Here is a 24,279-nt window from a genome sequence, read left to right on the forward strand (position 1 = left end):
CTTCTACAATGGGGTTACAGCATTGGTAGATAGGGGAAAACCAGCTGACATCATCTACCTGGACTTGTGCAAAGCATTTGACACTGTCCTGTGTGATATCCTTGTCTCTAAATTGGAGAGACATGGATTTGATGGATGGACCACTCAGTGGGTAAGGAGTTGGCTGGATGATCACACTCAAAGAGTTTAAGCTCAATGTCTAAGTGGTGATCAGTAATGAGTGGCATTATTCAGGGATCAGTATTAAGACTGGTGTTGTTTAACATCTTTGTTAGTGACATGGACAGTTGGATTGGGTGCACCCTCAGCAAGTTTGTTGATGACACCAAGCTGTGTGGTGTGGTCAGCATGCTGGAGGGAAGGGATGCCTGCCAGATGGACAGGCTTAAGAGGTAGGCCTGTGTGAGCCCCATGAGGTTCAACAAGGCTAAGTGCAAGGTCCTGCATCTGGGCTGGGGCAATCCCAAGCACAAATACAGGCTGGGCGGAGAACAGATTGAGAGCAGCCCTGAGGAGAAGGAGCTGGGGATGTTGGTTGATGAGAAGTGCAACATGAACCAGCAATGTGCACTTGCAGGCAACTGTATCCTGGGCTGCATGAAAAGAAGCATGGCCAGCAGGTTGAGGAAAGTGATTCTTCCCCTCTACTCTGGTCTTGTGAGACCCTAGCTGGAGCTTTGGGACCCCCAGCACAAGAAGGTCATGGATGTATTAGAACGAGTCCAGAGGAGGGCCATGAAGATGAACAGAGCTACGAAGACAGGCTGAGGGAGTTCGGATTCTTCAGCCTGGAGAGGAGAAGGCTCCAGGGAGATTTTATAGCAGCCTTCCAATATATGAAGGAGGCCTACAGAAAGAATGTGGAGACTCTATCAGGAAATGTTATGATAGGACAAGGGGTAATGGTTTTAAGGTAAAAGAGGGTAGATTTAGATTAGATATGTGGAAAAAAATTCTCTTGAGCACGAGTGGTGAAGCACTAGAACTGGTTGCCAAGAGAAGCTGTGGATGCCCCATCCCTGGAGGTGTTCAAGGCCAAGTTGGATGGGGCTTTGAGCAACCTGGTGTAGTAGAATGTGTCCCTGTCCATGGGCAGGTGGGAGGTATGGGGGGGGGGGGGGATGAGGGGCTGAATTAGATGGTCTTTGAGGTACTTTCTGTGATTCTGTAATGATTCTCTAAAATTATATTAATTCTCTACTGCTACTTAGAGACAATTTATGAAGTTCCTTTATAGTATTGTTACATGCTGAAAGGGTAAATACTGATAGTTGCTTAATGTATGAACTTTCTGTCTTGATGGGGTCTTTCAGCAAGACAACCCCCTGTTTTTTTTGTAAATTCTAAGGAAAATTCCCCAAACAAGTGAAATCAACTGAAGAAAATAAAATGAAATCTACGTTGTAGAGATTACTTGGAGTTTCATTGGGTAATTAAGTGAAATATAAGCTGTTGTGTTCTTTGTGCGAGAACTATAAAGAAAGGTATGATGTAAATGTATATCTGAATACTGATCTAGATAGAAATCTAGATAGAAATGCTAGTGATAATATTCCAGACACAGTAAGTTAGGCTTCTTTCTCTACCAAGTATTCTGTTTCTGTCAATTTGTACTACAGATAATGGAATCAGTGCCACAGTTCTTGACTTATATTTCACAGACAAACATTAGCTGGATGAGACACATCACAGCCTTGTTAGAAATGTACAGATAATCTTTGAGTCCTGAGATTTTGAATTAATATCTATGGGTATAGTTAAAATCTGGAGACATAGGAATTAAGAGATTTACATTCATTAAGAGATAATAACGACAAAAAAAAATGTGACGCAAGATGAAGTTTTTTGAACACATTTCTTTGATATAAATTTTAACAGAATCACAGAATTGCCTAGGTTGGAAGAGATCTCAAGATCATCGAGTCCAACCTCTGACCTAACACTAACAAGTCCTCCACTAAACCATATCCCTAAGTTCAACATCTAAACATCTTTTAAAGACCTCCAGGGATGGTGACTCCACCACTTCCATGGGCAGCCCATTCCAATGCCTCACAACCCTCTCAGTAAAAAAGTTCTTCCTAATATCCAACCTAAACCTCCCCTGGCACTTTAGCCTGTTCCCCCTCATCCTGTTACCAGGCACGTGGGAGAATAGACCAACCCCCACCTCGCTACAGCCTCCTTTAATGTACTTATAAAGAGCGATAAGGTCTCCCCTGAGCCTCCCTTTCTCCAGGCTAAACAAACCCAGCTCCCTCAGATGCAACTCATAGGACTTGTTCTTCAGACCCCTCACCCGCTTCATCATGCTTCTCTGGACATGCTCAAGCGCCTCGATGTCTTTCTTGTAGCGAGGGGCCCAAAACTGAACACAGTACTCGAGGTGCGGCCTCACCAGAGCTGAGTATAGGAGGACAATCACTTCCCTAGACCTGCTGGCCACACTACTTCTTATACAAGCCAGGATGCTGTTGGCCTTCTTGGCAACCTGAGCACACTGCTGGCTCATATTCATATTTTGGTTTAGCCTTTCTAATAGCATATCTGTCCAGGTACAATAAAGTATGTAGATTTCTTATTTTTACTAATATTTTTAGTACATAGTATTTACTTATGTGGCTTGCTTTTGTAAGCATTTCAGAAGTCTTTAGAAGTCTTATTCCACCCAGGTTTATCACAGATGTGTTTCAATGACTATGTGTTTACAAAGGAATGAAAGAATGTGAACTATGTTTTTGATATATGGGATGAAGAAGAAACTGAAATAGTTTCTGCATCATTGGATATATTTTGTAAACCAACGGAATATTTAAGAGCATTTTTCATGATACATTTATGTACTAGTTCACGCATAACACATAGAATGAAGCAATCAAAAGCAGTTTTGACTCCAGACAGATCTGGTTTCAACTATTTCTTTAGAATAGAAGCTAGTAAAGGATACCAAAATATTTCAATACCATCTACAGTTTCTGCAGGAAAATAATGAAGGTAAAGTACAAAATGCAGTATGGACAGTACTCAAATAGACTTAAAAAAAGAAAAAAGATGGGAAGCCGACTCAATTAGAGCTGAGGAATAAAAAAATAACCTATTTCATGTTTCATTCAATCAAAACGTTTTCAAGGTTTTCATATTTCAGAATTTTATTTCATTCCCATACAAAGCAAACCACTTCATGAAAAGTAAAGCAATGTGGATGACACACAGATATCTGGCCTAATGTCAGTAATTTAGAAGCTCTGGGATCTTTGGTCCTGTTTGTGTATTTTAAAACACACTGTACAGCCACCAAATAAGTGTGTCAGTTTGCAGTTAATTCCAAACACTGCTTGACATTCATGCAAAGTTTATTGAAACGAAACAAACTTTGACAAATGCTTAAATTTTGGCAATGTATCTCTAGTTCTATTTATTAAACAAGTGACTGATACTTTATGACAAATTTGACTGAGACTTTAATAAATCAAAGTATACCAAGAAAATGTGTGTTTTCTGCAAAGCAGAGTCACCAGTCTGTGACACCATTACCTGTGACGAAAAAAAACCTCAGGTGTCTTCAGCTCTGTATGCAATTTAAGGTCTAGTGGTAACACTAGACAAAAACAAGTCTGTATAACTTTCACTCATTACATGTTTGAGATCAGTAAAACTAAAATAGCACTGGATCCCATAGTCTAAAATATTCAGGTGGTATTCATCCTTAAAGTGTATATTCAAACTGTGGGATGCTTATACATTCAGGGCAAGATAGTTCAGTCTTTCTATAGGGAAATATAGTAATAATTCTAATAAATTTATGGTTTTGATATGTAAGGCTACATTGTAGGTATTGACAGCAATGATTAAAAAAATATATTTATTTACTGACATACACAAAAGTCAAATAGCATATTTATATTCTGCAAGGATTTTTTTTTTTTTTTTTTTTTCCCCCACTGGTAAAGTCCAAAGGAAACATCTCCAAAAGGATTAAAAAAAAATCAAATGAATTCATAAAGCTTCTTTTACACTACTTATTACTGCTGTCCCAACAGAGGGGTCACAATTCAAGGCTTTGAAAAATAAAATATAGTTCTACTTCCTTGAGAGTAACAAATGTTTTGAAACTTTGTTGGGAGTTGTTTTGTTGTTGTTGTTGTCTGTGTGTGCATTGGGAGGTAAGTCAACAAATAATATAAATACTACCTTTATAAATAGTGACAAATTTCCACTTTAGAGTGTAGTGTAGGCTATCAGGTTGTTCAAGCAAGACTTCCCATTGGTGAAGCCATGTTGATTGCCCTTAGTGACCTTCTCATTCGTGATATGACTAGAGACAATGCCAAGGATAAGTTGTTGCATCACCTCACCAGGAATGGAGGTGAGGCTGACCAGCCTATACTTAACTGCGTCCTCCTTCTTGCCCTTTTTGAAGACTAGAGTTACATTTGCTTCCCTCCAGTCCTCAGGCACCTCTCCCAGTGCTCATGACTTACCAAAGCTGATAGAGAGTGGCCTATCAATGACTTCTGCCATCTCCCTCAGCACCCACAGATGCATCCCATCAAGTTCCATGGACCAGTAGGTCCAGCTTGCTTAACTGGTCCTTTACCCAGCCCTCATCAGCCAAAGCAAACTCTTTCTTTATTCCGACTTTTGTCTGCAACCTCAAGGGTATTGTGCTCATCAGGAGAGCCTCTGGCATTATAGACAGAGACAAAGAAGACATTCAGTAACTCCACATTCCCTTTATCTTCTGTCATCAGGGCACCCACCTCATTCATTAGTGGGCCTACAGTGCCTCTAGCATTAGTTTTATCTGCAGTGTATTTGAAGAAGCCCTTTCTGTTGTCCCTGACCCCTCTTGCAAGGTTTAATTCTAGGGAGGCCTTAGCTTTCTTAGTTGCCTCCCTGCATTCTCTGACAACAGCTTTATATTCTTCCCAAGTGGCCAGCCCCTCATTCCATGATCTGTAGACTCTCCTCTTCCACTTGAGTTTGCCCAGCAATTCCTTGTTTAACTATGCAGGTCTCCTGGCACTCTTTCCTGACTTCCTACCTGTTGGGATGCTCTGTTCTTTATCTCAGAAGAAGCAGTCCTTGACCACTAACCAGCTATCTTGGGCTCCTTTTCCTTCAAGTGCCTTGTCCCATGGGATTTCCCCTAGCAAATGCTTGAAAAGGCCAAAGTCAGTCCTACTTTAATGATGGTTTCAAAATATTTTGGAGAAGCTATTAGTTCATTTCAGTCTCAAATATAAGCATTCTGAAATTATTATGCATTTATACTAACAAACGAAGATACATACGCAGAAACATGTAATGCAGTAGCCAACCAATTTCCTATAGCAAAGATATTTAATTATTGAGTAGACCTCATCTGAGTAAAGATATAAAATTAATCTCTATACTTGATGATGGTTTTTCACCATGAGACAAAACTGGGTAATAGGAACAATTTTCATAGATTCAAAGGGTAACTCAGTCTGGAAGGTACCTTGGGAGGTCTTTAGTCAAATCTTCTCAAAGCAGGTTCAGCTAAGGGGTTAGACCAGGTTGGTCAGGACTTTTTCTGGTTGAGTCTTGAAAACATTGAAAAGGATGGAAGCTTTGGTCTCTCAGCAACCTCTTCCAACTCATCATTGTCTACAGGGTGAAAAAGCTTTTCCTTATATCAACTCACAACTACTTTTGTTCAGCATATGTCTGTTATTTTTTCTTATTACAGAACTGTAACATTTCTAATTGGATTTTTTTTTAAAGAACATGCTCTAAATGTGTGCTTGTGGTACTAGTGCCAGCATTTGACTCAACAGCAACATGTGCACATTTCTCAAAGTAAATTTTTTTCCATTTCCTTGGCTTCTGAATATGTTTATAATGAAATGCTATCAAACGTTTAACATTTTAATGGAACAGTAAATTGCTTAAGTTGAATTTATGTTCATGAAACTCTTCAGTCCAAATGTGCTCATATTTCTGGTAAACATGAGATATGTCTAAGGATAACAAAAGCTTTTTTTTTTTTTTTTTTTTTTTTTCCTGTTTGTTTTTCTTTGAGGGTATTTAAACAGTGAAAACAAATACTTTTGGAACTTTGAAATTTAGAAATGTTAGATTTTATTTTGTTTGGAATACTAAAAAAATGGGATATTTATAGCAGATATTTAAAATTATTGCTATATTTTTGGTTTAGCAACTTGCAGAATCAAAAGCATCAGATAGCATAGTCACTTCTTTAAACAGGAGACTAAACTAAAGGTCATTCCTTATGGAGCAGAATTTGTGAAGGTCAACTCCAGTATGAAAAAGGATTCCAAATAAAGTGAACCTTAGGCAAATATAAATACTTCCTTGGACATTTATTACAGAATGTTAATAAAATGAGAAGCCAAATGCTGAGCAACCTTTGGGGTTAGACTTTAACTGGCTTAAGGATTTTACTATTCTCAAAAAATAAAAATAAAAAATGAGGACCTCATCTTGCCTCAGTTGGAACTAATGAACGTTTTGCCATTTGATTTAAATTTGACAAAGGAATCCAGAATTTACTGAAGTGTCCTAACTGGTGATCTCAACCTGACTCCACCAGGCAGCACAATTCACACACACCACCTCAGGTGAGTCTCTAATGCCATTATCATCTGTAGTTAGAAATATGCCTATGGTTGTACATACATATGACTTAAGCTTAGGGATAGAAAGAAAGAGACTGGTGACTACACTACTGATTGGACAAAAGGAAGTGTGAGGTCCCAAAATAAACGTTTAACCTCAATCCCTAAGAAGAATTAATCATTGTCTGCGAAGAAACTATTTTTATGATGTCATTTCCCTTAATGTCATCTCTTTTACAGAAAGAAGAATCAGTCATTGTACGTGTGAAAATAGTATTACTGGGATTGCTAAATGATACTAATGCCAGAGGTAATTCATCATTAATTCCCTTGTGAACACCTATGTCTTTGGAACAATTGATTCAAGAGACTGGTTTCGCAAATTACAAAAGATCTACTAATATGAGTTTGCTATATTAGCAAATGCAACTAACTGCCTAGAAGCTTTATGGCTATCACTACAAAGATATTTAAAGCAGCTCACATTTATTTGATTGCACAGTTGTGATTGGCTTTCTTTTCTGGCAGTTCAAGTGGATTTTCAAAAAGGCTATGTCATGTCTTTGTCTGGGATAGAGTTAGTTTTCTTCGCAGAGGCTCGTATGATGGCTGTGTTTTGGATTTTTGGTGAAAATAGTGGTGACGACATAGTGATGTTTTAGTTGTCTCAAAGCAGAGCTCATACAGAGACAAGGCTTTTTCAGCTCCTCATACTGCTCTGCCAGGAGGAAGCTGGGGCTGCACCAGGAGCTGGGAGGGGACACAGTCCAGGCTGGCCAAAGGGATGTCTCATGCCATGTGTGGCATCATGCTCAGCAATAACAGCCTGGGTGAAGGAGGAATGGGTGATATTCAGAATTTGTCTTCCCAATGTGATAAGTCCTGCTTTTCTGGATGTGGCTGAACAGCGGCTTGCTGTTGGGAAGTGAATAAATTTTCTGTTTTGCTTTGTTTGTGCATATAGTTTTTGCTTTATCTAGTAAGCTGCCTTTATCTCAACCCATGAGTTCTCACATTTTTACCTTTCTGATGCTCTCCCCCTTCCTACCTGGGGAGAATGAGTGAGCAGCTGGGTGGTGCTGAGCTGCCTGCTGGGGCTAAAGCACAACAGGCTATCATTACTTCAGACATTTGCATTAGTCTTATGTACAAGAAAGCACATACATGTATAAGTTTCTCCTATGTAATGAATATTTCTATATTGATACCATGGTTCCATTGTTTATGGCTATTTTTTATTGAAGAAATAGGCTTTGCACCCACAGAAAGAAAACTATTTTTAAAAAGTATATATGTTGTTGATAGTGACCTGTTATGTACTATCATACCTTCTATTTTATTCTCATTTCTTTTTTCCTGCTTTTAATAACTAGCATAAGTGAACATCTGTTTCCTTAGGGTTTAACCCAAGTCTTACCAATCAATGACCTGAGCTTTGTTTTATATAATCTGCCTATAGAATTAACTTTTTAATTGAACCTATTTACAGTGACAAACAGAATAGATCTGGTAGTTGCTATTTGGAAGTAATGTTTACTCTAAAGCTGTCATAGTAATTTTTATTGGAGTTGTTCCTAGGAATTTAGTATGTTCTTTATCGTCAAAACCGGTGAAGTCTTGCACTATTTTGCTCTGTTGATTGTACTGAAATTTAGCAGTAGTACTGTAGCAGTAATGAGTGCTTAAACTCCCTGCTTCAGCCTTTGTTGCCATTTCAGAGCACCTTGGAAATCAGTGGCAGCACCTATAAGGCACACAGTGATAAATTTTCATAGGCAAGCACAAACGGATCTGAAGGGATCTGAATTAACTAGTGAAAAAGCCATTATACACTGCTTTTGGGCATAACCATATGCTCCATTCGCCTGCTTTTTCAACAAGCACCATCTCCAGCCTGACTTGCCACTTACAGAGTTCTGCAAAGACACAGCTGAACACAAGGTTTTGTTTTTACTAGGAGGTGACATTGACTAGAGGCAGAAATGTTCTCTGTGGCAGGGTAAGGCATAGGAAGACAGTGCTATAATACCTCTCAGCAAAAATAGAAGCGTAAGTGAGTGAAAAATGGGAATGGCAAGTGCTCAGAAACATATGTTCTGGGATGGTGAAGACAGGAATGACAGTGACAAAAAATAATTCACCTGATACCACAGGCTACTGCTAGAAAGATAAATACTGCCTAGTGAAATGCTAGTCAAGGAACTGTTTGGTTTTAGCTAGCCATGTACTCATTTGTAACGGATCAATCTGATTATACTAACTGCATGTCAGAGTCATAGAATAGTTCGGGTTGGAAGGAATTTCAGAGACCATCTAGTTCCAATACTTCCAGAGATGGGGCATTAACAACTTCTCTGGGTGCCTCACTTTCCAGTGCCTCATGACTCTCACAGTAAAGAATTTCTTCCTAATGTCTAATCTAAATCTACCCTCTTAGTTTAAAATCATTATCTCCTGTCCTATCACTATACTCCCTGACAATGAGTCCCTCCCCAGCTTTCCTGTAGGCCCCCTTAAAGTTCTGGAAGGCCACTATATGGTCTCCCTGGAGCCTTCTCTTCTCAAAGCTGAACAACTCCAACTCCCTCAGCCTGTCTTTGTAGGAGAGGTGCTCCAGCCTTTGATCATCTTCGTGGCCTTTGTCTGGACTCTCTCTAACAGTTCTATGTTTTATGGTGGGAGCACCAAAGTTGAATGCAGTGTTTCATGTGGGGTCTTGCAAGAGTAGAGTAGAATCACCTCCCTTGACCTTCTGGCCTTGCTTGCTTTGGTGCAGGATCTTGCACTTAGCCTTGTCCAACTTCATGAGGTGGGCATGGGCCCAGCCCTCAAGACTGTCTAGGTTCACAGAATCACAGAATTTCTAGGTTGGAAGAGACCTCAAGATCATCGAGTCCAACCTCTGACCTAACGCTAGCAGTCCTCCACTAAACCATATCCCTAAGCTCTACATCTAAACGTCTTTTGAAGACTTCCAGGGATGGTGACTCCACCACTTCCCTGGGCAGCCTGTTCCAATGCCTCACAACCCTTTCAGTGAAGAAGTTCTTCCTAACATCTAACCTAAAACTCCCCTGGCTCAACTTAAGCCCATTCCCCCTTGTCCTGCCACCAGGCACGTGGGAGAACAGACCAACCCCCACCTCGCTACAGCCTCCCTTGAGGTACCTATAGAGAGCGATAAGGTCGCCCCTGAGCCTCCTCTTCTCCAGGCTGAACAAGCCCAGCTCCCTCAGCCGCTCCTCGTAGGACTTGTTCTCCAGGCCCCTCACCAGCTTCGTCGCCCTTCTCTGCACCCGCTCAAGCACCTCGATGTCCTTCTTGTAGCGAGGGGCCCAAAACTGAACACAGTACTTGAGGTGCGGCCTCACCAGAGCTGAGTACAGGGGGACGATCACCTCCCTAGCCCTACTGGTCACACTGTTCCTGATACAAGCCAGGATGCCGTTGGCCTTCTTGGCCACCTGAGCACACTGCTGGCTCATATTCAGCCGACTATCCACCATCACTCCCAGGTCCTTCTCTGCCTGGCAGCTCTCCAACCATTCCTCTCCCAGCCTGTAGCTCTGCTTGGGGTTATTGCGCGGCAGGTGGAGGACCCGGCACTTGGCCTTGTTGAACTTCATGCAGTTGACCTCAGCCCATCGGTGCAGCCTATCCAGATCGTCCTGCAGAGCTTTCCTACCCTCAAGCAGATCGACACACGCACCTAACTTGGTGTCATCTGCAAACTTACTGAGGGTGCACTCAATGCCCTCGTCCAGATCATCGATGAAGATATTAAAGAGGACCGGCCCCAGCACCGAGCCCTGGGGGACGCCACTAGTGACTGGCCTCCAACTGGACTTGGCTCCATTCACCACGACTCTTTGGGCCCGGCTATCCAGCCAGTTTCTAATCCAACGAAGCGTGCGCCAGTCCAAGCCAAGAGCAGACAGTTTCTTGAGGAGAATGCTGTGGGAGACGGTGTCAAAAGCCTTGCTGAAGTCAAGGTAGACCACATCCACAGCCTTCCCCTCATCCACCCAGCGCGTCACTTTGTCATAGAAGGAGATCAGGTTCGTCAAGCAGGATCTGCCTTTCATAAACCCATGCTGACTGGGCCTGATCGCCTGCTTGCCCTGCAAGTGCTGCGTGATGACTCTCAGGAGGATCTGCTCCATGATCTTCCCTGGCACTGAGGTCAAACTGACAGGCCTGTAGTTTCCCGGGTCTGCCCTCCGGCCCTTCTTGGAGATGGGCGTCACATTTGCTAGCCGCCAGTCAACTGGGACCTCCCCCGATCGCCAGGACTGCTGATAAATGATGGATAGTGGCTTGGCCAGCTCCTCTGCCAGTTCTCTCAGTACCCTTGGGTGGATCCCATCCGGCCCCATCGACTTGTGCACATCTAAGTGCCGTAGCAGGTCACCAACCAGTTCTTCATGGATAGTGAGGGCCACATCCTGCTCCCCATCCCCTTCCACCAGTTCAGGGTACTGAGTATCCAGAGAACAACCGGTATTGCCGCTAAAGACTGAGGCAAAGAAGGCACTGAGCACCTCCACCTTTTCCTCATCTCTTGTAACTAAGTTTCCCCCCGCATCCAGTAAAGGATGGAGATTCTCCTTAGTCCTCCTTTTTGTGTTGATGCATTTATAGAAACGTTTTTTGTTATCTTTAACGGCAGTAGCCAGATTGAGCTCCAGATGAGCTTTGGCCTTCCTAATTTTGTCCCTGCACAGCCTCGCTACATCCTTATAGTCCTCCCTAGTGGCCTGCCCACTTTTCCAAAGATTATAAACCCTCTTTTTTCTCCTAAGCTCAAGCCACAATTCTCTGTTGAGCCAGGCTGGTCTTCTTCCCCGCCAGCTCGTCTTTGGGCACGTGGGGACAGGCCGTTCCTGCGCCATTAAGATTTCCCTCTTGAAGAGCGCCCAGCCTTCCTGGACCCCTCTGCCCTTCAGAACCTCCTCCCAAGGGACTCCACCAACTAGTGTCCTGAGCAGCTCAAAGTCAGCCCTCCGAAAGTCCAATACAGCGGTTTTACTGGTCCCCTTCCTGGCCTCGCCAAGAATAGTGAACTCCACCATTTCGTGGTCACTCTGCCCAAGACAGCTCCAGACAATCACATCCTCCACCAGTCCTTCTCTGTTTGTGAAGAGAAGGTCTAGCGGGGCATCACCCCTGGTAGGTTCACTAACCAGCTGTGTCAGGAAGCCATCTTCCACGCTCTCCAGAAACCTCCTAGACTGCTTTCTCAGGGCTGTGTTGTGCTTCCAGGATATGTCAGGGAAGTTGAAGTCCCCCACGAGTACAAGAGCTGACGATTTTGCAACTTCTGTCAGCTGCCTGTAGAGTTCCTCATCCGTCTCCTCATCCTGGTTCGGCGGTCTATAGCAGACCCCGACCAGGACACTAGCCTTGTTGTCCCTGCCGATCCTAACCCAAAGGGACTCGACCTTGTCATTCCCAGCCTCGAGTTCTACAACCTCGAAAGACTCTCTAATATAGAGAGCCACACCACCACCCCTTCTGTGCTGCCTGTCCCTTCTAAAGAGCTTATAGCCAGGCATTGCAGCACTCCAGTCATGAGACTGGTCCCACCACGTCTCTGTGATGGCAACCAAGGTTCCTCCGTATGGCTTCACTACCCTCCAGCATGTTGACTGTACCATACAGCTTGGAGTTGCCCACAAATTTGCTGAGGGTGCACTCAATCTTACTATCCATGTTGTTGATAACGATGTTAAATAGTTCCAATATTGACCCCTGAGGAACACCACTCATCACAGGTCTCTACCTCATCATGGAGCCATTGATTGCAACTCTTCTGAGTGTAACCATCTAGCCAATTCCTTACCCACTGAATGGTCCATCTGTTAAATCCATGTCTCTACAATTTGGAGTCAAGGATGTTGTGTCGTATGGTGTCAAATGCTTTGTACAAGTTCAGGTAGATGACATCAGTTGCTCAAATTTACATATAATTTTAATTATGGGTGGAAATCACCTTTGATATTTCAGCTGATGGAACCTACAGCCTTTTTTATTTAAATAAAAATTTCACAAGATGAATAATCAGAGTTGTCACAGCCTCAGCATTAGATTTAGCCTTTTTTAGGAACTTTCCAATCCTAGCTTAAAACTGATGTCTGCTATTTTCTACTACTTGTAATAACTGTATACTGGAATAGGGAAAATGCCTAGATTTTAAGATCAGCCTTCATAAGTAGTTTATTCCAATTGACTCTACTTGCTGTCTGAAATGCAACTCACTTTTTACTTGCCTTTGCTTTTTTTCTCCACCGTGTTCCCTTTTTATAACATTTCCATTATTTGTTCTTTTCTTCTATTTCTCCCTTTAACTTAAACATTAAAACACCTAAGTATTTTATCAAACTTTTTTTAATTTTTATTTTTCCTCAGCTTAATCCATCACTGTTGTGTCTGGTGCTCTTTTCTGCATTATTGGAGCATCAGTCTTTCATGCTGGACCTACTGATCTCTATTTTATGTTGTTTATTTTGTGTGCTCACCCTTCTTGGTTTTATTTTGTTTTAAAATACAAAAATATTATATTGACCCCTATATCCATCACAGTAGCAAGTTGAAAAAACTGATTCTTCCTTTTCCATACTCTCCCTTTCCGCTGTCTAACAGAAAATAATAGTGGTGGCATTTTTTTATTTTTATTTCTTTTACACTTCAGGGACAGAAACAGGAAGATTTTTTTTATTTTTTTGGGGGGGGGTTGTTAGTTTGTTTTGCTTCTTCTTTGTCCTGCTAGTGTCAGGTGAAGAAAAGAATGTAAAATGGGTTATACAAGGTGGAGAGAGAAAATGAATAGCACCGAAGCAATTTCTAGGGAGCTGACAAGCAACCTTTCTGTACATGTTGACTAGCAGAAGTAATTGCAAACCATTTGGGCCATGAATTGCTCCTTGACTCTTTCTTTTGAAGCTGCTTTCAGCTCTTGTTGACATTCATCTTACCATTACAAACCTGCATCTCTTCTCTGAGGTCAGCAGAAACAGTTGAGGAAGCTGGTGTTTTTTTCAGAGCCGTGTGTCTCTTGCTCTACTTTTGCTATTGCTCTGGCAACTACTGTTGTTCACAGTAGGAAAGAGTAGAAGCAGTTTATTTAGAAACACTTTATTATTTTCTAAAGATTAGAAGTATTTATTAGAAATAAACCTGAACCTCATGGTGAGCTTTCCCTTTACATTAATTTGATCTAAAGCTTTCCTTGAACACAACTCTAGACAGATACTGGAAAAAAAGAAAAAAGCAACTATACCTAGCTAATACATACCGTCTAACTAGATATTCTTTAAGCATAAACAACTGAAGTTCTTTTATCGTGTAAAAAATTGCAATAGGTTTGAAGGAAAATGCAGCTGGTTTTGTATATGTGTGGTCTGGAACTAAAATAACTAAATACTATTGTCACATTGCCTAAAATGGGTCATGATTTGTACACTTTGGCTGATTTTGCCCAAAGTAGCAATGTATTTGGCAGTACGTAAAAACAGCTCCATATGTATCTGACCTCTATCAAGTGTTACATAGCTTACCTAAATGATTGACTGGTTGCTTATTACTCAGTCATTTGAACTTAATAGAAGTCTGCTATTTTCTTTGCACTTTAGCTGATGTGTCATATATCTTAAAATCCATTAAAAAAGAAGATTGCCTATGTATTTGGACTGACTAGTTTTATTTTTCTGTTTGTTTAAATCTGTGATTTAAAATCCCACTTGAGGCCCTTGATTTTCAGAAGGATATACACTGTATAGAACTTCCTCTGTTTACCTATCATCTTCTACATTATGCTGTGCATAAAAAGATTTTGTGTGCATGCATCACATTGCCGCAGTCTGTTAATAAATTTAAGAGTAATTATTATGTGTGTAGCTCTAAAAATATACTGTAGGGATGCCACTAAGCTTTTTTTCTTGTATATATCAGGATGATCCAAAACAGAATCTGAAATAATTGGGAGCTAAGGTGTCTTAGCACCTTTAAAATCCATGCTGTGCCTGAATGTAGAGTCTTTTTGCTTTCCTGCAGATATGTATATAAATCAGAAGAAAATACATTTGCCCTGCAGTCAGAGAGGTTTGTACGTTCTCATTGTGTTGTTTTAGTCCACCATACTGAACATAATTTTGAGCATTTTTGTTTAAGTTATTTTATTTTTAGGGATCAATGTTTTATTCAGATATGAATATGTATTATCATTAAAAAAAAAAAAAGCTATTAAACTGGTTTATTTGTGAGTGCTGATATGTATATTTGACAGTCAGGCCTGGATCATGCAGATGCTGATTTCCAGAATGAAATGTTCTCTAGTATAATTGCTATAGTATGGTATCTTTCTACCAATTATCTTGGTACAGATAAACAAAATTGTTGACAGTACAAGCTTCTTTCCTAAGATACTGAATTTGTAAGTTAAAGAGGTGCAGTCCATTGGAAGCAAGTTGATATATACATGTACACAGCACTGTAAGTACTTGCATTATAAATGAAAGAAGAAATGATTACCTTTTAATAAGTTTATCTCACTTGGCCTATGATTTCATGCTTTGATTAGCTTGTTAAGATAAAAAGGTTACACAGGTAGATTTTGGACACTATATGTTATTTCAGATGGCTGCAGAACAGGCACTCATTTTACTGTGTGAGAAATGACTAAATGTAATGACTAAAATGAGGAGGTTTTTTAATTCTCCACAAAACCACTGCATACTGTTGGTAATTTGATGAAAGAGTTCTTCATCTCTGCCTCTTCCATCGAAATGAACAGTATGTGACATATTTAATCTTATATTTTAATGTCTGATTATAATCTGGTTGTAACTGAAATGTTAATTCTGGGCAGTAACCAACAGTAAGAAGTCATTTGTGAAGGAAGCATAGGGAGAGTTCAGGTTACTGTGGTGACCTAATTATATTTCCATTTTCAAGAAACAGATTGTTTTAATTTAATTGAGCCTTGTGTGATTTATAAGCCCTGCACGCAGTCTTTAATGCTCCTTACATCTGACTCTAATGTCCCTCAATTCTTTGTTCTGATGTTCAATCACATGTTGACAAATGTGTCTTCTGTCAATTTGTGTCCCTGTTATGCACTTGCACTCTAAAACTAAGCTCTACGGCTGTGTCTGTATTAATAAATTAAATATTCCGAGGTACTAGAATATAATTAAACTGGTAACTATAATAGACTGGTAAACCAAGCGTTGGCACAGTTTTGGTATATATTAAGTACTGCCCTGCTGAAGAATATCTTTGCTTAGGCAAAGAGCTAGACTGTTCCTGGGGCCAATCTGAAGTGTTGCAGTGGACAGCTTGCGTTTGATCACATTTTTGTGGAACTCAGGGGAGCACAGATGCAGAACATTTTCTGCAGGGCACATCTGTCTCTAGAGTAGTCATGACTTTATCCTCTCCGGTATTCCCATCTTACATTCATCACTCCACTATGGATCCAGGATCTAGGAGGCCCACAGGTGGGAATGGATGAATGATATTGGCATACAAAACAAAAATTAAACGGTTATAAAGATACTAACACATTATCATGCTAGACCCATCTCCTGGTGGTTTTCTTTTATAAGGGATTATTGAAGGTTTAGTAATTCCAGCTTTCAAAATCTTGAACCCTAATAAGATTCTGAAGGATTGACCAGAGGCTTTTTGTCTCTGCACTTTCCTCTGATTTGGGATCCTTACACTTCCATTCATGTGACCTAGTTTTTTTTTTTTATTATTATTATTTTTTTTTATTTTATTTTATTTTTTTATTTTTGTTTGGTTGTCTGTTTTTGTTTTTGAGAGCTTATTGAATTGTTTGCCCCTAGAGTTGCAACTCTTTCTACTTTTCTTGGCAAGGAGCAAAAGGAAAATTGTCAGTTATCACAGTGTGATTTCTCATTACAAACAACTAGAACAGTATGAAGAAATTAACTTTTAAGACAACAAAGCAGAGTTGTGTACTTAGCATCTGTAACACTTTCAAATATGCCAAAGTATCAGCTCTTGCCCAGCAAATATTTTGCTTTCAAAATTTTCAGTAATAGATACATCAATTATGAAGTAATCTTAAGAAACTAGCCAGAATTTGCTGGTAATGAACATATTTAACAAGTTGGCTGCTCGTCCTATGAAGGACGATTTGATTGTGGAAATGCTGTGGTTCTACTATATATGAAGCTGAATAAGATTCAGAGATGCCAAATTGGGAAATTCAAGAACCCAATCTAATTTGGAATCTAGTTCTTGGGAGAATCCTTATCTGTTCCTTTGTCAAGAAGAGTGCTGCAGAGCAACTTTTTTATGTTTCATTGTTTGTTTGTATTTTCTCGTTTACCTTTGTGTATCTTCTGTGTCAAGCAACCCCACTAGACACTGCAGTTTAGATTTCCTTACTATAATTGAAAAAAAAAAATTAATAATAAAATTACACTTGACTGACAGTGCACCTTACCTAAGTTGGAAAGAAAAAAAAAAAGGAAAAAAAGAAAAAAAACATTTATAAAACAGCTTGCTCTCTTATTGGGCGCAGTATGGATAAGATTTACAATTCAAGTATTGCAAATATATGAAATCTATAATTTAGAGGGTGCTAAAAATGAAACATCAGTTGAAAACAAATTTTGCAGAATATAAGCATTTTATTGTGAACATATTTTTTAGTGGGTTGTAATAATTTATTCTCCAATTTTCTTTTACTCCGCTGTCCACATTGTATTGCGAAATTACTTGAGCTATAGTAATTTAGAACTGCAAGTGCTATATTTATTTTCCACAGAAAAAGAAATCTCAGTATCTCTCCTCTCTAGCATCCTTTTATGAGCCTTATACATACCAATAATGTAGAGTCACAAAACATTTTTTTTTTAGTATAGGACTTAAATATGTCTCCAGGAAAAATGTTTCAGTAAAAAGCTAGGAAATATTACCATATACCTTAATTTTAGGACAAAAAAAAAAAAAAAAAAAAAAAAAAAGAGTAACTCTAAGCTGATATTTCAGTTCATATGACACTGATATTTCATAGTTCATGTGAGATTAAGAAACTCAACCTTAAGCCCTAAGTAGCCAAATTTACATTTATATAATTTGACAGTACTTTTTACCATCAAATTTTGGAAAATCTGTCAAAGATTTTTAGTAAATATTTGTTCTGCATGAGCTTGACTTATAATATATGGAAATAATTGTGCTTTCATTTTATTTGGAAATCAGATGATTTGGTTCTGAATGAAATTCTGAGATTTCACTAATCGTATGTGATACCAGATTTGGGTTTATTTTCATCATAGAATCACAAATTCAGAAAATGACGTATGTTGGAAGATTCTTTTGAGATTGTTTAGTCCATCCTTCACAGTAAAAAACAAACAAACAAACAAAAAACCTTTGTTTTTATGCAAATTCCTGTATTTTAGTTTTTGACCAACACCTCTTTTCTTGTCACTGAACATCATAATGAAGAGACTTGCTCCATCTTCTTTACTCCCTCCCATCAGGTGGGATACCATACACATTGATAAGATCCCCTGAGGCCTTCTCTTCTGCAGGGTGAACAGTTACAGCTCTTTCAGGCTCTCCATGTATGACGCATACTCCAGTTTCTTAATTGTCTAAATCTCTTTTGGATTCACTACAGAATGTCCATGTCTGTCATGGGCAGCCCAGAACTGGATCCAATGCTCCACTCCTGAACTTTACCTTCCATTGTTATTTTCTTGTTCTTTTCCATTGAAAAGTCAGGTACAGTAATTTTGTATGTCCCAAATTTTGGTTCAACAGAGGAAAGGGAATAATTTTAGATAACTGCTGTACAAATAATAGGTATTAGAAATCTTGGGAAGGAATCGAAAATGAATAAATTGTCAAGTTTCTACTGCTGATCATTCCTCTGAAATTTTGTTCAGCTTTTATATGTCTGAGTGGGAAAAGAAGGGGGACAGGAATGTAGAAATGATTTATGGTTCCATAGTCACATAATATCACATTTCTGAACAGCAATACTACTCAAAAAACACATATGTCAGAGTCCTTTGAGCAAATGGGGTTTAAAGTTGTTAGTATAGCATGGAATATTATTAAATGCCTAGGAACTTAGATGATCCTGTAATCTGTCAGCACACCTATAAATCCATTAAATTTACATATCTTGTTATTGAGTAGACTACATAGAAAAACAGGAGTCAAGTAAAATTGATACGTTTCAGGTACTAAAACAAACAAATGTAAATGTTGTTTTAAAAATATCTAATAGGTATGCTTTCCATTATGACTAGTATTGTAACTACATCCACAGTCATCTTCATTTGCAAGGTTCAGGCAATACTGAAGGGAATTAACCTTTCTTGCAGATATCCTCCTGATATTTCACAATATATATTTTTTCCCTTGCCCAGCATTCATTGGTAATAGTACCCACTCTGTTTGTTTTATTATTCATTATTATTTTATTATATAAACTTCAGTGGTTACCACTGAATGATAAAAACAACAAAAAATTTTGACTTTATATTACCTTGTGTATACCTCATATATGTAATATATAAATAATATATATATAGTGAAAGAGCATTTAAAACCTTCTTAAAATGTATGAATTTCCAAAACCTAAAAAATCACATTCATATGCAACTCTTAGCTCCTACCACATCCTAGGTGCATTATATCACACGCAAGTGTGGAAACAACAGCGAAGTATGAGATGTTTTAAGTGCTTATGGAGACAAGATGAAAAAGGAGATTTTTTGGTGATTTTTTTTTTTTCCTAGAAGAATGTCATTCAAACACTCTCATTGTTTATTTGTAGTGACAAAAATGCTTCTCCACAGCCCTAGATACTTCTTTCTGACTTGGATTTCTTTGATGAACAATCTGAGCCTGGGTAGAAAATTAATAACATACTAGAAAAAATAATATGAAGCAAAATATGAAGTGAAAAAAGGAAAGTGGCGATCAGAGACATGGACGCTTATATGTGTAGTTTCTAGCAGCTGCAACTGTGGCACCTGAACACTTAATCTCTCATAATCTCATTGCAAAAGAAACTCCAAAACTCTGGTTTCTGTTGGAGACTGCAAAAATATATTTGGACAAAAACCCAACCAACTATATCTATATGTAAACTGGGATGAAATCCAAATATTTGAGATGTCTCCACTTAACTGCATATCTAAATCAGCCTTAACTAGCTTACAGAGCAACTATGGTACCTGCATGAGATAAAGCTGTGTGGATATGCTATATGAAATGGCAAGCCAGTTGCATTTGTGTGACTAATATTTATCACTATAAATGACATCTCATTTTCTTATGGTTTTATGGACAGTTACAATGTTTATAACTTGCTACAGACACTTGAAATCTAGCATGCAGGAAAAGACCTCCAGAGAATGAATATTTTCCTCATGAAATATTGTTGAATATTATTTGCTTTCTTTTTCTTTCTTTCATTTTTCAGACTGTAAGGGATTGGTTAACTTGATATAATAAATATCCATGAAGAGTGAGACCACTTGGAGCAGCCCTATAGGAAGAAGAACTTTTGTCCTGGAATAACACATACACATGAAGACTTCTGCATATGCAGGAGTGCATTCCACTACCTACAGTTTGTGGATGCACAATGTGCTACTGGCTCCTGGCTGGTGAAGAAAAATGAGAACGTGTGCCACTACAGCCTAATCCCATGCTGTTTCCCAGACACAAAACATTTCTCATTCTCTCCCAGGGCTGGCAAGTCCCTCTACTACCAGCTATAAATTTTACTCTGGTAGGTTGCTCATTAAAGATTCATGCTAATTCATATTTTACTGATGTATTAAAAACAAGGTAAAGATGGATTGCTTATTGCATTTTTCTATTTTTAAAGTCTAGTGAATTCAAAAAGCATCCAGTCTTTCTCTTCTGATAGCAATTGCTCATACATTAAGAAATGCAACACTTACAATGTGATTGACCTTAATTTATCCCCTCCCTCTTATGTGTACGTGTATGTACTTATTTCAACATAATGCTGCATTCTGCATTCATCTTTTTTTTTTAGCCTTGTTTTATACAGGAAGAATTAACTTTCACAGACAATTGTAAAACTGCTGTGCCCATTTTCTTTTTATTTTCTGTGTGGGAAATTCATCTGGCAAGATCAAGAAACTTTGGAATGCAAATATTATCTTTCTCCAGTTCTTTGTTTCTTTGAAAAATTCATTTATGTTGTTTTATTTGGCTTCCCAAACTAGAACATAGTTCACAAAGGTGTTAAACAGATTGTCTTACATCCTAAATAATCTTAAAGATAAAAACTGAAAACTGCTAACAGTACATCTGTGTGTTTTATAAAAATATTTGAAGTTGTTTATGGAGGCTTTTGACCATAAGCAGAAGCATAACACTGAAAATACATGATAAGGGACATGTACTGAGGATGTAAATCTGATATACAACCTCAAAGTTAGGCTAAACATAAGCATAACCACAACAGAGGGAAATATTCATTAATGTTGGTTTGCAGTTTTGTTACATTTGCTTTTGTATTTGAAGTATATAACAGAGGCTGAATTGTCAGACAACTGTAAAATACATCCAGGAACTCCATTTGAAGGGACCTATAAATTTCTTTGTCAGGGATGCTGTGAGTAATGGAGAAATACAACTTTTTGAGAGAAAAAAAATACAGGGAAATTATAAGTAGCCATCAGTACACATTTCAAAGAACACTTCAAATTTTCTTGCAAGTCTCTCTTATACTTGTTAGGGTGTCAATTAAAGCTTTACATTTGCAAATGCTATACATACTTTATTGAATGCCATACCTTCTAATGTAAACAGTGCTGTCATTACCAATATTCCATTAAAAATGGGATTTTTTTTTAACCCTCAAGGAAGCTTAAAAGAGGAACTGATTTTCTTTCCAATATGGATTTTTTATGAACTTCAATCCCCAAATATAGCGTTGCATTCAAAATATTGTTAGATAGAATATCTGCTTGTTACTGCTACTTAATGCTTCAATTGCAGCATAGAAAGATAAACAAAAGTAAAGCAAATTAGCTGTAGACACTTGGTGAATTAGAGAATTTGCTGTCACAGCTAAATCAAATAAAACAAAGCTACAGGCAGGTCAAGCAAAGTTCAGTCAGAGCAGATCTGACAAGCCTCTGTACTGAGGCCTTTCCAGCTCAAAGAGAACTTGTGGCCTCTTACTAGCTGTAACAGTACTATATTATTGGGCTTCACAGTCAGGTAGTGAGTGAGGAGTAGGACCAAGTTTATACCCTGAGCTGTGTTACACATCTCTGTCTCTTACTGACTTCATTCATTTCACAAAACTTCATCATATTAGTTATCTAACCAAATAACTAAAATCTCTAAGCAAGCAGACTTGAAGGCATTGCTACACTCAGAGAAGCCACCTGTGATTGTGTTACCCATTAGAATGAGATGTTGCTTAGCAAATGAGACAACGAGAGATAAGATTTGGGTAACGTTTTCATGGTATAAATATCTAGAGATCCTAAAGAAGAATTTAAATTCCAGGAAGCTTATTAGAAGTTCCTTCTAACTACCTCGTTTGTTCGAATAAATCTTACTGCAGAGTCCCACATTTCAAAGCCTTGAATAATCATGTCATGAACAATGTTACTGCTGCTTTTACTTGTATTTTTCTGCTGCATAACCTTGTTGCATCACACAAACAGGTCTGTTTGGAGGCAGGAAATCTCAGAATTTAGATATTTGGTCATTCAGGATATATTTGAACTTAAAGTCACATACACAGTCACTCGAGGTATTAAGACTAGTCAGTGCAACAGCTGAGATTCAGACCCTTGGTTTCTACTTTGTGTTATATATGGAGTATATATATTCATGTCAAGAAGACGGTTATTATTAATAAAGAAGGGGGAGATTTGGGAGTGTGGCCATGGGGGTCAGAACGCCCCATGGTTGATGATAACATCAGACTCTTAAGGATGAGGCCATCAGGAATGTAAAAGAGTTTAGAAGGAACAAAGAAGGGTGATTCAGGAGACTCCATGCAGTCTCCAGTTAAGGCATGGAAGTTTCTGTGTGTTTGCTGTTGTTGTTATATTCAAAGTTGTTTGACCAATTAAAAGTTGTTTTGAAAGAACTGCTATGGGGTGAAGAGTATAAGAGGGGAGCCTGCCCTCAAGATAAAAGAAAGAAAAAGGCAACACAATGTGATGAAGTTATGTCATCAATAAAGAAGCAGAAAGAAGGAATGAAAAGGAACAGGCTAGCAGAACAGAGACCAGGAAGAGAACAGGCACATTGATTGCCTCATGAAGATGGGTTCGGCCAAACTCAGCAAACTGCTCAGAGGAGCTCGTCCAGAAAGTCACTGGAAACAGGTGGCACTGGAGCTGGAAAGAAGCTCAAACTGAGAGAAGCGGACCCGTGCACACAACTGCCCCTCGCTGGTAAGCAGCTGCGCATTATGGGGAATCATACATCCTTAGAAACAAAGACTGTCCTGGTAACCTTACAGCTTATTCTCCTTGTTAACAATTGGACAGTTTATGATCCTGAAACATGGGACCAAATTGAGGTCAAGGTGTGGGACTCTGCAACTAAAAATGACAAGGTTGCAGTGGGATTACTAGGCACCTGGTGAGCAATCTCTGAGGCCTTAGAGCCACAGAGGGCTACAATCTATGCCATTGCACCCCCCCCCACCGCTACTTCCATCGAAGGCTTTTGCTGTTATGCCCCCTGGTGACCCGGACGTGCCTTTTGACCTAAGCCCTATTGGCCTTGAAAAGGAGATGGATATACTTTTCTTCAACCCAGGAAGAATGCAATACGTAAGGCCTGAAGGCCGAGTTGCTTGACAACTTAAAGCAAGACATATTGTTCAAAAGGAATGGAAAATGGAGACCGTTAAGTCATGGAACTTAAAGGATTGTTTGTTACCTTTTCTGATTGTACATATGCATAGGTGTACTCGGGTTTAGTATGTAAAAGCAATGTTCTATATATTTAGAATGTTTGATGTTCATGTGTGCGTGTTGGTGGAGCATAGACTCCCCGCACACCCAGCGCTGTTTACTTGCCTTTTATACCATTTATAAATATTCCTTTTATAAATAATACTAAATTCAGATTGAGATGAGACTTCATTTATAACATTTGTGAGCCAAATTAAAAGAGGATTCTCCTGAAGCCAATACATAAAATAAATACACAAAACAAATACCAAAACATAAATGTGATAAAAATAAAATAAGGGGTTGAATAAGCCTGCCAAGAAACTTCTCCACTACATGTTCTCCATAGAATGCTTGGCATTTAGTATGAAAATATTTGGTAGCTTGTTTTTGGCATTAAAATATTGACTACTTTTAATATGCTCTTTGAACTCTTCTTAAATAATCACACTTGAAAGTTACTAAATAAATCACCAATAAAGTTGGTGACATCTCACTGAGTCAATCATTCATAGATCAGATAATTTTTTTAATTTTATTATTTTATTTTATTTTATTTTATTTTTAAGCATAGTGGAGAAATGATATGCAGCTGATTAATTCAACTAAAGAAAGCAGCACCTTGCTAGGGTGTTGAAGAACTGTATACTGTAACATTGTGTGTGTAAGCACGGGCAACTACTTTTAAAAATAAGAGCTTCCTCATTAATCTTAAG

At 38.8% G+C, this 24,279-nt stretch overlaps 1 long non-coding RNA gene across 5 annotated transcripts in view; it reads left to right on the plus strand.

Annotated features, from left to right (window-relative positions):
- The window catches only part of LOC311430697, a 104,921-nt gene extending 80,969 nt beyond the window's left edge, over positions 1-23,952 (plus strand). The window contains exons 5-7 of one of the 5 annotated variants that reach the window (XR_014688946.1): positions 6,523-6,605; positions 6,843-6,912; positions 20,080-23,952. This is a non-coding gene — a long non-coding RNA (uncharacterized lncRNA). Of the gene's footprint in view, positions 1-577; positions 668-6,522; positions 6,606-6,842; positions 7,892-20,079 lie in introns of those variants that run through there. The other 4 variants (XR_014688945.1, XR_014688948.1, XR_014688947.1 and 1 more) reach the window with 4 other exon arrangements.
- The last annotated feature ends 327 nt before the right edge of the window (positions 23,953-24,279 follow it).

This window comes from Aythya ferina, assembly GCF_964211825.1.
Source record: "Aythya ferina genome assembly, chromosome: 2".
In the NCBI taxonomy this organism is placed as follows: Eukaryota; Metazoa; Chordata; class Aves; order Anseriformes; family Anatidae; genus Aythya; species Aythya ferina.